Raw genomic sequence first — 12,337 nt, 5'->3', positions numbered from 1 at the left:
GGTAGAATAGCTTCTGTTTCTATTTTGTGTAATTTTTTGAGGAGAATTGGTATTCGTTCTTTTTTAAAGATCTGATAGAACTCTGCAGTAAACCCCTCTGGTTCTGGGCTTGTTGTTGTTGTTGTTGTTGTTGTTGGGAAAGTATAAATGACTGCTTCTATTTCTTTAGGGGAAATGGGACTGTTTAGATTGTTAATCTGATCCTGATTTAACTTTGGTACTTGGTATCTGTCTAGGAAACTGTCCAATTTTTTCCAGGTTTTCCAGTTTCGTTGAGTAATTATATTTTTCAATCACTATTATTTTGTTTCTGTGTTGTGTATTTTTCTTCCACTTTCAATAAACTCTTCTGTGTTTATTTGTGCCTTGTGTGTCATTAGGTGTAATTCAATTTTTTATGCTGAAATTTTCTCCTAGTGCTTTTTTGTAGAGCTGATTGTGAACAGAATCTTACTAAATTTTTTTAAAAATTTTTACTTTACATCCATTGCTGTCCCCCTTCTCTGTTCCTCCTCACACAGCCTCTGCCACATATTCCCTTCCCTTCTCCTCTAAGAGGGTGGAGGCCTTTCTGGGTACCAAACCACTCAGGCATGTCAAGTCTCTGCAAATCTTAGCACACCCTCCCTTTGCTGAGGCCAAACAAGCCACCCAGCTAAAGGAATGTATTTTGCAGATAGGCAACAGCCTTAGGGTCATTAATTCCTATTCCATAAAGATCCTTAGATACACTTGTGTTTAGCTTTTGCTATTCTGACAATGTTCCAGGAATGGACTGCAGTAGCAGCCCCCACCCAGAGAATATTGGACCCACAGATGAAAAACACAGACCCACTCAGTTGCTCAATTTCAAATTGCCTTACTGGCTCAACTAATGGGTGCCTCAAATCTACCTCAGCTAGCATCCCCTTCCCAGTACTCCCAGCTCAGCACCCTAAATCTACACTCAATTTCACTTTTATAGCGATCTTTAGTTCCAGCTCAACATTGCCAAACTCCTGCCTATAGAAGAAAGGGGCAAGGCTCTGCCCAAAATCTCATGTGGTTGTAGTTTTTCTCCCTCCTAAGCATCAGAAACACTTTTCTTCTTCCCTGCATCAGCAAGCTTGCCTGTGGGAACGAGGAAGTCCTGCCTATTTCCTCATTACAGCAATAGGACCATGGCATCTTTATTGATAGATAAAGCACCAATTGAGGAACAGGACGTTAGCATCAGAACCATCACTAGACCTCAATTTTTCTGTTCAAAAAATAAAATAAAATATTCTTCTCCCCGACATAAATTAAATAAAACCATAACAATCATGTAAATTGCAAAGTATAATATACAATTAATGTTGAGTTCATCATATTTATTAATTGGATAGTTTATCATCATTCCTAACTTAAAGAATTATGATTCTATCCCTGGATTATGTTTAAATTTTAGCTAGTAATGCCATCTGAACACCATGTCATTCTATTGATGCTTTATATTTATTAGAGCAGTTCTGTTTGGTTTTACCATAGGTCTTCAGATCTCACCAGTAAACATCGTAGGTCATGAGGCCTATAGAAAGGAGGTGATAACATTTAGGATGGGGTTTGATATGATGGCCCCCATCCACAGCTCTAGAAGATGCCAAAAAAAACTGGAGAATAAAATTTTAAAACTGCAGGCCAGTTTTGTCTTGTGCTGTCTCCCTGTAAATTAATTATTTCAAATACTTTTCTATTTAAAAAAAAAAGAAAAGAAACATATAGTGGAATGGAAATAAGTTAATATAATATCATTACATTTGTAGATAACAACTGGATTTTAAAATGCCAAGGTTGGGATTTTAACAAAGGAAAATTTGTGATTTCAAACACATTTTATTAAAACTTTGCAAAGTGGTTAAGCTAAGACCCAATCTTCGCCTCTGAAAGACTAATAGATGCCTTTTATTGTGTTTTAAGTGTTCCCCAAAAGAGCAAAGAGAGCAAAGAAAAGGGTCTTTCTGTGCCCGTTATACACAGCACATTCTACACGAACGTTAAATTGATATCAGAGCAAAAGTGTCTGACATACATAAAGCTACATAAAACAGTGAACATTAAAGAGGTAAACTGGAGTACATACTTCTTGATTACTAGTAGGGCTTCTTTAATAAAATTATGAATTCTAACAACATTAACTTGAAAATCAGAACTTCTTCACTTCTTGCTATTAAAGAGTGATTTTGGTGGCAAGACTCAAGAATATTTACAAACTTATGCAATCTATAAAAGAATATTGAGAGTAAAAGAAGGAAATATACCATAATATTATTTTCAATTACTTTTTACATATCTTATGATCAGAGAAAAAAATATTTAATGAGTGCCAGATAACCTAAAAGAAATAATTATCTTTGTTAAAAGTATAATGATAAATAAATGTAAAGTAGCTAAAAAGCCTTTTTCTTTTTGAAAATGCATCGTGAGAGCTGGAGAAGTAACTCAAAGGTTGAAAACACTTGTTTCTTCAAGCAGAGAAGGAGCAGTTGATTCTAAGCACCTTTACAGGAAAACTTAAAACTCCCTGTATCTTTGCCCATGGAATCAGACACAGTTTTTGGGCTTCCATAGGCATGTGCATACTTAGGTGTACATGCAGACACAGACATATAAATAACTAAATGAAAATAAATAAATAAATAAATATTTAAAAATTACACTTATATGCATATATTGATAGTAAATAATAATGTCAATAATAAGACTGTGTAAAAAGTTTTTGTAGTGTCTCCAGATAAATGTCTTCCAGCGAAAATATACCCAATGCTTGGAGAAATGTTGTAATGATTCCATCTGAGAAATCTACCTGGATACAGAATCAATAGAAGGTCTTTGTTCTACTTACAAGTAAATAAAGTATTTATTCATGAGTCATCAAATACACTAGGGGTTTGATGCATTTCCAGGCCTTTATGACATTAAGTTTTAAAGCACAAAACCACATCCTGGATTAACACACCTCAGTTAGTAAGAACAATCTCCCACGAGTGGAACTAGAGAAGCCAAAAGAACGGTTAGTTCATTTAAGAACTTTCCAAGAAATGTGGACTTTGATGGATTGGGACTTGCTTAACATTTTTAGATTCATTTTATTCTTTCTCAATTTTTGCTGCCCATGTGCTGGTTTCCAAGGCCTGAATGGTACTTCCATCATAGCATCAGTTGTACTAAAATCTTGGAATCTGTTAACACACACACACACACACACACACACATACACACACCAAAGTAACTTCATTTACTACCAAGACAATTAGTTTCTCTATCACTGCAAATATATTTTCTGTGGGAAATGCTACAATTTGAATATGACCTGTCCACACAGGAATCATGATAAACTTTGCTTACTGTAACAGGGTTGAAAAATAGGAGAAATTTTTGACAGGTGATTAGTCATTAAAATAATAAGTTTCAGATCAGCAGCCTGATACCTACCCAAACACTACAGCCTGCATGCTTTCTAGGAGGTCTGAAGTAATCAAAGACACAGTTGAGAACCTCACACAAATATTCATGCTTGCTGAGAAACCCACAAAGCCCAGCTGAATTGGAACCTATCCTACCCACATTTCCCAAGCTATACCTTCCTTCTGATCCACTTCCCTACCCGTGCCAGATCAGTAGCCCAATACCTGCCCAAATGCTACATCCTGCAAGTCTCCCAGGAAGTCTGCAGTAAAAAGGGCATAGGAGGTCCTCAGTAAACAGGGGCAAGAAGGCCTCCAGTAAGCAGAGACACAGGAGACCCAACTTAACCAGAGAAAATACTGCCTGCCTCCAAGGAGCCCAACTTTATCTCAGGTCACTCAGTTCTACCTGCCTCCAAGGAGGCCAGTTCCACTCAGAGACACCCAGGCTAGTTAATACCAGAGTAAACCAAATGGCCAGAAGCAAGTGCAAGATTATAAGCAACAGAACCAAATGCAATTTGGCATCATCAGAACCCTGTTTTCCTGCTACATCCACTCCAGTAGTGATTCTTACGAAAGGCCTAGAAAACCTGGAAGCAGTCTCAAGGCAATGAGTTTCATGGAAACTTAGCCTCCTGTATTCTCATATGCAAGAATTTACCATTGCCTAGGATAAAGGAGGGTTGTGGTTTTAGGAGGAACTCCAGTATTGCATTATTCATGATAAGGTCTGCTAGAGCAGAACCTCCTGGTGCTAGCTTTCACAAGACTCAAGGGAACAGGATAAATTGTGACTAGGGTGTGAAATCCTCTCCTGGCCCCTGTCAATAAATGACTCTAGGCAGGATTGTTTTATTCTTAACTGCAAACATTGCCTGGTTCCTGCCAATCCTTTGAAGGCATTCCTCTGTTTTGGGTCAGATAACTTCAATGTACCTTGCCTGCTGTGACACCCTACTTCTTTGTTTTCTGTATTATATATATCTGATGCTAACTTTGACAAAATTGCATTCAGATAGCACACTTCCTTGTGCCTCTGTTTGTTTGTCAACTCCTTGCTTGCCTGTAACTGGAATCCTGAGTTTTCCTGCAGATCAGGAATCTGACTGTGGTCCGTCTGCAGCAATTTCTCACCACCTCAAAACCTGGATACCCTAACACTTGAAAAGCAAGATAATAAACTAAAATACAATCTCAGGTGGATGAGAGAAGCCTTTAAAAAGAATATAAAGAACTCCCTTAAAGAAATACAGGAAAACACAGGCAAATAGGAAGAAGCTCTTACCAGAAGAAACAAACAAGTCCCTTAAAGAAATACTGTAAAATGCCAACAGGTAAAAGTATTGGGGGGGGGGGAAGGACCAAGAACTAAGAATACCAAGAGAAGCAATAAAGAAAACACAAGGTAGGTAACCCTGGAGCTGGACAACTTAAGAAGTAGCTCAGGGGCTACAGATGTAATCACCAATACAATACAAAAGGTAGAAGAGAGAGTCACAGGGGATAGAAGAGACTATAGAAGATAATGACACATCAGTCAAAGAAAATGCAAAGTATTAAAAGTTCCTAACCGACTCAGGAGAGCACAGGCCTCAAAAGCAGCAGAGCTTTTATGACATGGTCCTATGGGCCTGCATCTGCACCCAGGTGGTAAGGGTTGATCATCAGCCCTCTGTGCATCTTTCCTGCCAGAGGAGAGCTTGCCTGCAGGGTGGGCTCTGACCCTGGGACTCAGGTGACACCATTTTCTCTCTCGTGACTCACTAAGGCAGATCCACTCAGGAGTGCACAGACTGCAGAAGCAGCAGAGCAGCTGATACAGGAACCTACTGGCTTACATCTGCAACCAGGAGGTGGGGCTGTTCCACAGCCCTCTGTGCACTGATCTTGCCAGGAGAGGAGTTCTGACATAGGCTTACAAATTCAAAGGAAGAAGAAACTCCAGCCAGAGACAGCAAGAACATCTAAGACCAGAGATGACTAGGTAGTGAAAGTCAAATGCAAGAGTCTTACCACCAGACACCAAGACTACTTGGTATGATCAGAACCCAGTACTCCAACCACATCAAGTCCTGGATACCTCAATACACCAGAAAATCAAGACTTGGATTTAAAAGCATATCTCATGTTACTGATAGAGGATTTTAAGAAGTACATCAAAAACTTCCTTAAAGAAAGACAGGAGAACACAGCTAAAGAGGTAGAAGCCCTTAAAGAGGAAACACAATATCCCTTAAAGAATTACAGGAGAACACAGGTTAAAAAGATAGAAGCCCATAAAGAAAAAAATGCAAAATCCCGTAAAGAATTATAGGAAAACACCACCTAACAGGTAAAGGAATTAAACAAAACCATCTAGGATCTAAAAATGAAAGAAGAAACAATGAAGAAATTAGAAAGAGAAACAAATGTGGAGATGGAAATCCTAAAAAAGAAATCAGGAGCAGTAGATGCATGCATCACCAAAAGAATATAAGAGATGGAAGAGAGAATCTCAGATGCAGAAGATTCCATAGAAAACATTGACACAACAATAAAAGAAAACGCAAAATGCAAAAAGATCCTGAGTCAAAACAACCAGGAAATCGAGGCTACAATGAAAAGACCAAACCTAAGGATAATAGGTATAGATGAAAATGAAGATTTTCAACTTAAAGGGCCAGCAAATTATCTTCAAAAAAATTACAGAAAAAAACTTTCCTAACCTAAAGAAAGAGATGCCCATGGACATACAAGAAGCCTACAGATCTCCAAATAGACTGGACCAGAAAAGAAATTCCTCCTGACACAATATAATCATATAATCAAAACACCAAATGCACACACACACACACACAAGAATATTAAAAGCAGGAAGGGAAAGATGTCAAGCAACATATAAAGACAGACCTATTAGAACTATACCAGACTTCTCACCAGAGACTATGAAAGCCAAAAGATCCAGGACAGATGTCATACAGACCCTAAGAGAACACAAATGCCAGCCCAGGCTACTATACCCAGAAAAACTCTCAATTGCCATAGCTGGAGAAACCAAAGTATTCCATTACAAAACCAAATTTGCACAATATCTTTCCACAAATCCAGCCCATCAAAGGATTATAAAGGGAAAACTCCAATCAAAGGAGGGAAACTATGCCCTAGAAAAAGCAAGAAAGTAATCTTCAACAAACTTAAAATAAAAGAGCCCCATGAACAGAATCCCAACTCTAACAACCAAAATAACAGGAAGCAACAATTACTTTTCCTTAATATCCCTTAATCTCAGTGGAATTAATTCCCCAATAAAAAGACATAGGCTAGCAGATTAGCTATGTAAATAGGACCCAACATTTTGCTGCATACAGGAAACACACTTCAGGGATGAAGACTGACACTACCTCAGAGTAAAAGGATAGAAAATAATTCTCCAAGCAAATGGTCCCAAGAAACAACCTGGAGAAGCCATTCTAATATTGAATAAAATCTACTTTGAACCTAAAAATATCAAAAAAGACAAGGAAGGATACTTCATACACATCAAAGGTAAAATCTACCTAGACGAACTCTCAATTCTGAACGTCTATGCTCCAAATGCAAGGGCATCCAGATTAATTAAAGAAATGTAGTAAAGCTCAAAGCACACATTGCACCACACACAATAATGGGAGAATTCAACACCCTACTCTTGTCAATGGAGAGATCATGAAAACAGTAACTAAACAGAAACACAGTGAAACTAACAGAAGTTATGAAACAAATAGATTTAACTGATATCTATAGAACATTTTATCCAAATAAATAAATAAATAAATAAATAAATAAATAAATAAATAGGATGTACTTTCTTTTCAGCACCTCATGGTACCTTATCCAAAATTGACCATATGCTCGGTCACAAAACAGGCCTCAACAGATACAAAAATATTGAAGTTATCTCATGCTTCCTATCAGATCACCACGGACAAAGGCTAATCTTCAATAATAACATAAGTAATAGATCCCACTTACACGTGGAAGCTGAATAACACTCTACTCAATGATAACTTGGTCAAAGAAGAAATAAAGAAATTAAAGAATTTTTAGTTTAATGAAAATGAAGCCACAACATACCCAAACTTATGGGACAAAATGAAAACAGTCCAAAGAGGAAAACTCATAGCTCCAAAGAACTCATGCCTCCAAAAAGAAACTGTACAGAGCATACACTAGCAGCTTGACAACACACCTAAAAGCTCTAGAACAAAAAGAAGGAAATTCACCCAAGGGAATAGACAGCAGAAAATAATCTAACTCAGGGCTGAAATCAAACAAGTGAAAACAAAAAGAACTATACAAACAATCAACCAAACCAGGAGCTGGTTCTTTGAAAAAAAATCAACAAAATAGATAAATCCTTAGCCAGACTAATTAGGGAAAGTATCCTAATTACCATATTAGAAATGAAGAGGGAGACATAAAAACAGAATCTGAGAAAATCCAAAAAGTCATCAGATCCTGCTACAAAAGCTTATACTCAACAAAACTGGAAAACCTGAATGAAATGGACAATTTTCTAGACAGATACCAGGTACCAAAGTTAAATCAGGATCAGATTAATTATCTAAACAGTCCCAAATCCCCTAAGGAAATAAAAGCAGTCATTAATAGTCTCCCTACCAAAAAAAGCCCAGGAACAGATGGATTTACTGCAGAATTCTATCAGACCTTTAAAGAAGAGCAAATTCCAATTCTCCTCAAATTATTCCACAAAATATAAACACAAGGTACTCTGCTAAATTTGTTCAATGAAGCCACAATTATTCTGATCACTAAACCACACAAAGACCCAACAAACAAAGAGACCTTCAGAACAATTTCCTTTATGAATATCAATGCATATTCTACTCAATAAAATTCTTGCAAACTGAACATCAAAACGGTCGTGCATCATGAAAAAGTAGGCTTCATCCTAGGGATGCAGGGATGGTTCAATACATGGAAATCCATCAACATAATCCACTATATGGACAAACTCAAAGACAAAAAAACCACATGATCATCTCATTAGATGCTGAGAAAGCATTTAACAAAATCCAACACCTGTTCATAAAAAAAAAAGCCTTGGAGAAATCAGGAATTCAAGGCCCATTCCTAAACATAATAAAAGCAATATCCAGCAAACCAGTAGCCAACATCAAATTAAATGGAGAGAAAATTCAAGCAATCACACTAAAATCAGAGACTAGAGTGCCAACTTTTGAAAATAAACAACGTTAGCAAAATAACTGGATATGAAATTACCTCCCTACCTAGTCAATATAATACATGAAGTCCTAGCCACACCAACTGGAAAAGAAAAGTATATAAAAGGGAGACGAATTGGAAAGGAAGAAGTCAAAATATCACTATTTGCAGATGATATGATAATGATATGATAGTATACTTAAGTGATCACAAAAATTCCACCAGAGAACTCCTAAACCTGGGGGAAAAAAAAAACTTTAGCAAAGTAATTGGATGTGAAATTAACTCAAACAAATCTGTGGCCTTTCTCTACACAAAGGATAAATAGGCTGGAAAAGAATTAGAGAAACAACACCCTTCACAATAGTCACAAATAGTATAAAATTCCTTGGTGTGACTCTAAGTAAGTGAAAGATCTGTATGATAAGAACTTCAAGTCTCCAAAGAAAGAAATTGAAGAAGATTTCAGAAGATGCTTAATGGATAGTAAGGATGTCCATCTTGCTGAAAGCAACCTACAGATCCAATGCAATGCACATCAAAATCCCAAATCAATCTTCACTGAGTTAGAAAAAGGAATTTTAAAATTCAGCTGGAATAACAAAAAAAACCCTAAGATAGCAAAAACTATTCTCAACAATAAAAGAACCATCCCTGACCTCAAGCTCTACTACATAGCAATTGTGATAAAAAAAAAAAANTGCTTGGTACTGGTACAATGACAGACAGGTAGATCAATGGAATAGATTTGAAGACCCAGATGTGAACCCACACATCTATGGTCACTTGATCTTTCACAAAGGAGCTAAAACCACCCAGGGATAAAAAATACAACAAATGATGCTGGCTCAACTGGTGATTAGCATGTAGAGAATTGTAATTGATCAATTCTCCTTGTACAAAGAACAAGTCTAAATGGATCAAGGAACTCCACATAAAACCAGAGACAGTGAAACTTATAGAGGAGAAAGTAGGGAAGAACCTGGAAGATATGGGCACAAGGGAAAAATTCCTTAACAGAACACGAATGGAGTGTGCTTAGATCAAGAATTAACAAATGGGACCTCATAAATTTGCAAAGCTTCTGTAAGACAAAGGACACTGTCAATAAGACAAAAAGGCAGACAACAGATTGGGAAAAGATCCTAACCCATCCTAAATATGATGGAGAGCTAATATCCAATATATACAAAGAACTCAAAAAGTTAGACTCCAGAAAAACAAATAACCCTATTTAAAAATCTAGAACACAGTTAAAAATGAATTCTTTTTTTTTGTTGTTGTTCGATTTTTCGAGACAGGTTTTTCTCTGTATAGCCCTGGCTGTCCTGGAACTCATTTTGTAAACCAGGCTGGCCTTGAATCCAGAAATCTGCTTGCCTCTGCCTCCCAAGTTCTACGATTAAAGGTGTGTGCCACCATTGCCCAAAAATGAATTCTTAACTGAGGGATACAGAATGGCTGAGAAAGCACCTTAAAAAAAAAAAAAAAAAAAAGAGTCAACATCCTTAATCATCAGGAAAATGAAAATCAAAACAACCTTGAGATTCCACCTCACACCAGCCAGAATGGCTAAGATCAAAAATTCAGGTGACAGCAGATGCTGGGGAGGATATGGAGAAAGAGGAACACTCCTCCATTGCTGATGGGATTGTAAGCTTGTACAACCACTCTGGAAGTCAGACTGGAGGTTCCTCAGAAAATTGGACATAATACTACCAGAAGATCCAGCAACACCTCTCCTGGGCATACCCAGAAGAAATTTCAACTGTTAATAAGAACACATGTTCCACTATCTTCATAGCAGCCTTATTTATGATAGCCAGAAGCTGGAAAGCGCACAGATGTCCCTCAACAGAAGAATGGATACAGAAAATGTGGTACATTTACACGATGGAGTACTACTCAGCTATTAAAAACAATGAATGTATGAAATTCTTGGGCAAATGGATGTATCAGGGGGAGATCATCCTTAGTGAGGTAACCCAATCACAAAAGAAGTCATTATATAGGCATCACTGATAAGTGGATATTAGCCCAGAAACATAGAACACCCTAGATACAATTTGTAAAACACAAGAAAATCAAGAAGAGGGAAGACCAATGGGTGGATACTTCACTCCTCCTTAGAATAGGGAACAAGATACCCAGGAAAGGAGTTACAGAGACAAACTTTGGAGCTAAGATGAAAGGATGGACTATCCAGAAACTACCCCACCTGGGGATCCATCCCATAATCAGACACCAAACCCAGACACTATTGCATATGCCAGCAAGATTTTGATGAAGGGACCCTGGTATAGCTGTCTCGTATGAGGCTATGCCAGTGCCTAGAAAATACAGAACTGAATGCTCACAGTCATCTATAAGATGGAACACAGGGCCCCCAATGAATAACCTAGAGAAAGCATCCAAGGGGCTGAAGGGGTCTGCGACCCTATAGGTGGAACAACAATATGAACTAACCAGTACCTCCAGAGCTCATGTCTCTAGCTGCATATGGAGCAGAAGATGGCCTATTCGGCCATCTCTGGGAAGAGAGGCCCCTTGGTCTAGCAAACTTTATATGCCCCAGTACAGGGGAATGCCAGGGCCAAGGAATGGGAGTGGGTATGTAGGGGAGCAGGGTGGGGAGGAGGGTATAGAGAACTTTCGGGATAGCATTTGAAATTTGAAATGTATATAAAGAAAATATATATTTTTTAAAAAACAGAAACAAACAAACAAACAAAAACCCCCAAAACACTGAGATTCCACCTCACACCAGTCAAAATGGCAAATATCAAAAACTCCAGTGACTATATATGCTTGTGAGGATATGGAGAAAGAGGAAAACTCCTCCAAGGATCCAGCTATACCACTCCTGGGAATATACCCAGAAGTTGCTCTAACGTGTAATAAGGACACATGCTCTACTATGTTCATAGCAGCCTTATTTATAATAGCCAGAAGCTGGAAAGAACCAAGATGTTCCTCAACAGAGTAATGGATACAGAAAATGTGATACATTTACACAATGGAGTACTACTCAGCTAATAAAAAACAAGGAATTTATGAAATTCTTAGACAAATGTTTGGATCTGGAGGATATCATCCGAAGTGAGGGAACCCAATCACAAATGAACACACATGATATATACTCACTGATAAGTGGATATTAGCCCAGAAGCTCAGATTACCCGATACATGTTGTAAAACATATGAAACTAAAGAAGAAGGAAAACCAAAATGAGATTGCCCCACCTCAGTATCCATCCCATAAACAACCACCAAAAACCCAGACGCAAGAGCTTACTGTCAGGAGCCTGATATACCTGTCTCCTGAGAGGCCCTGCCAGTGCCTGACAAACACAGAAGTGGATGCTCACATCCATCCATTGGACAAAGCACAGGGTACACAATAGAGGAGCTAGAGAAAGTACTCAAGGAGCTGAAGGGGTTTGCAGCCCCATAGGAAGAACAACAATATGAACTAACCAGTAACCCCAGAGCTCCCTGAGACTAAACAACCAATCAAAGAAAACACATGGTGGGACTCATGGCTCTAGCTGCATATGTAGCAGTGGATGGCCTAGTTGGTCATCAATGTGAGGAAAGGTCCTAGGTCCTGTGAAGGTTCTATGCTGCACTATAGTAGAATGGAAGGGGGAGTGGGTAGGTTGTTGAGCAGGGGGAAGAAATAGGGAGGTGGGGTGAGGGATGGG

The sequence above is a fragment of the Mus caroli genome, chromosome 5 (genome assembly GCF_900094665.2).
Source record: "Mus caroli chromosome 5, CAROLI_EIJ_v1.1, whole genome shotgun sequence".
NCBI classification, from domain to species: Eukaryota; Metazoa; Chordata; class Mammalia; order Rodentia; family Muridae; genus Mus; species Mus caroli.
This window is presented reverse-complemented; position numbering follows the sequence as displayed.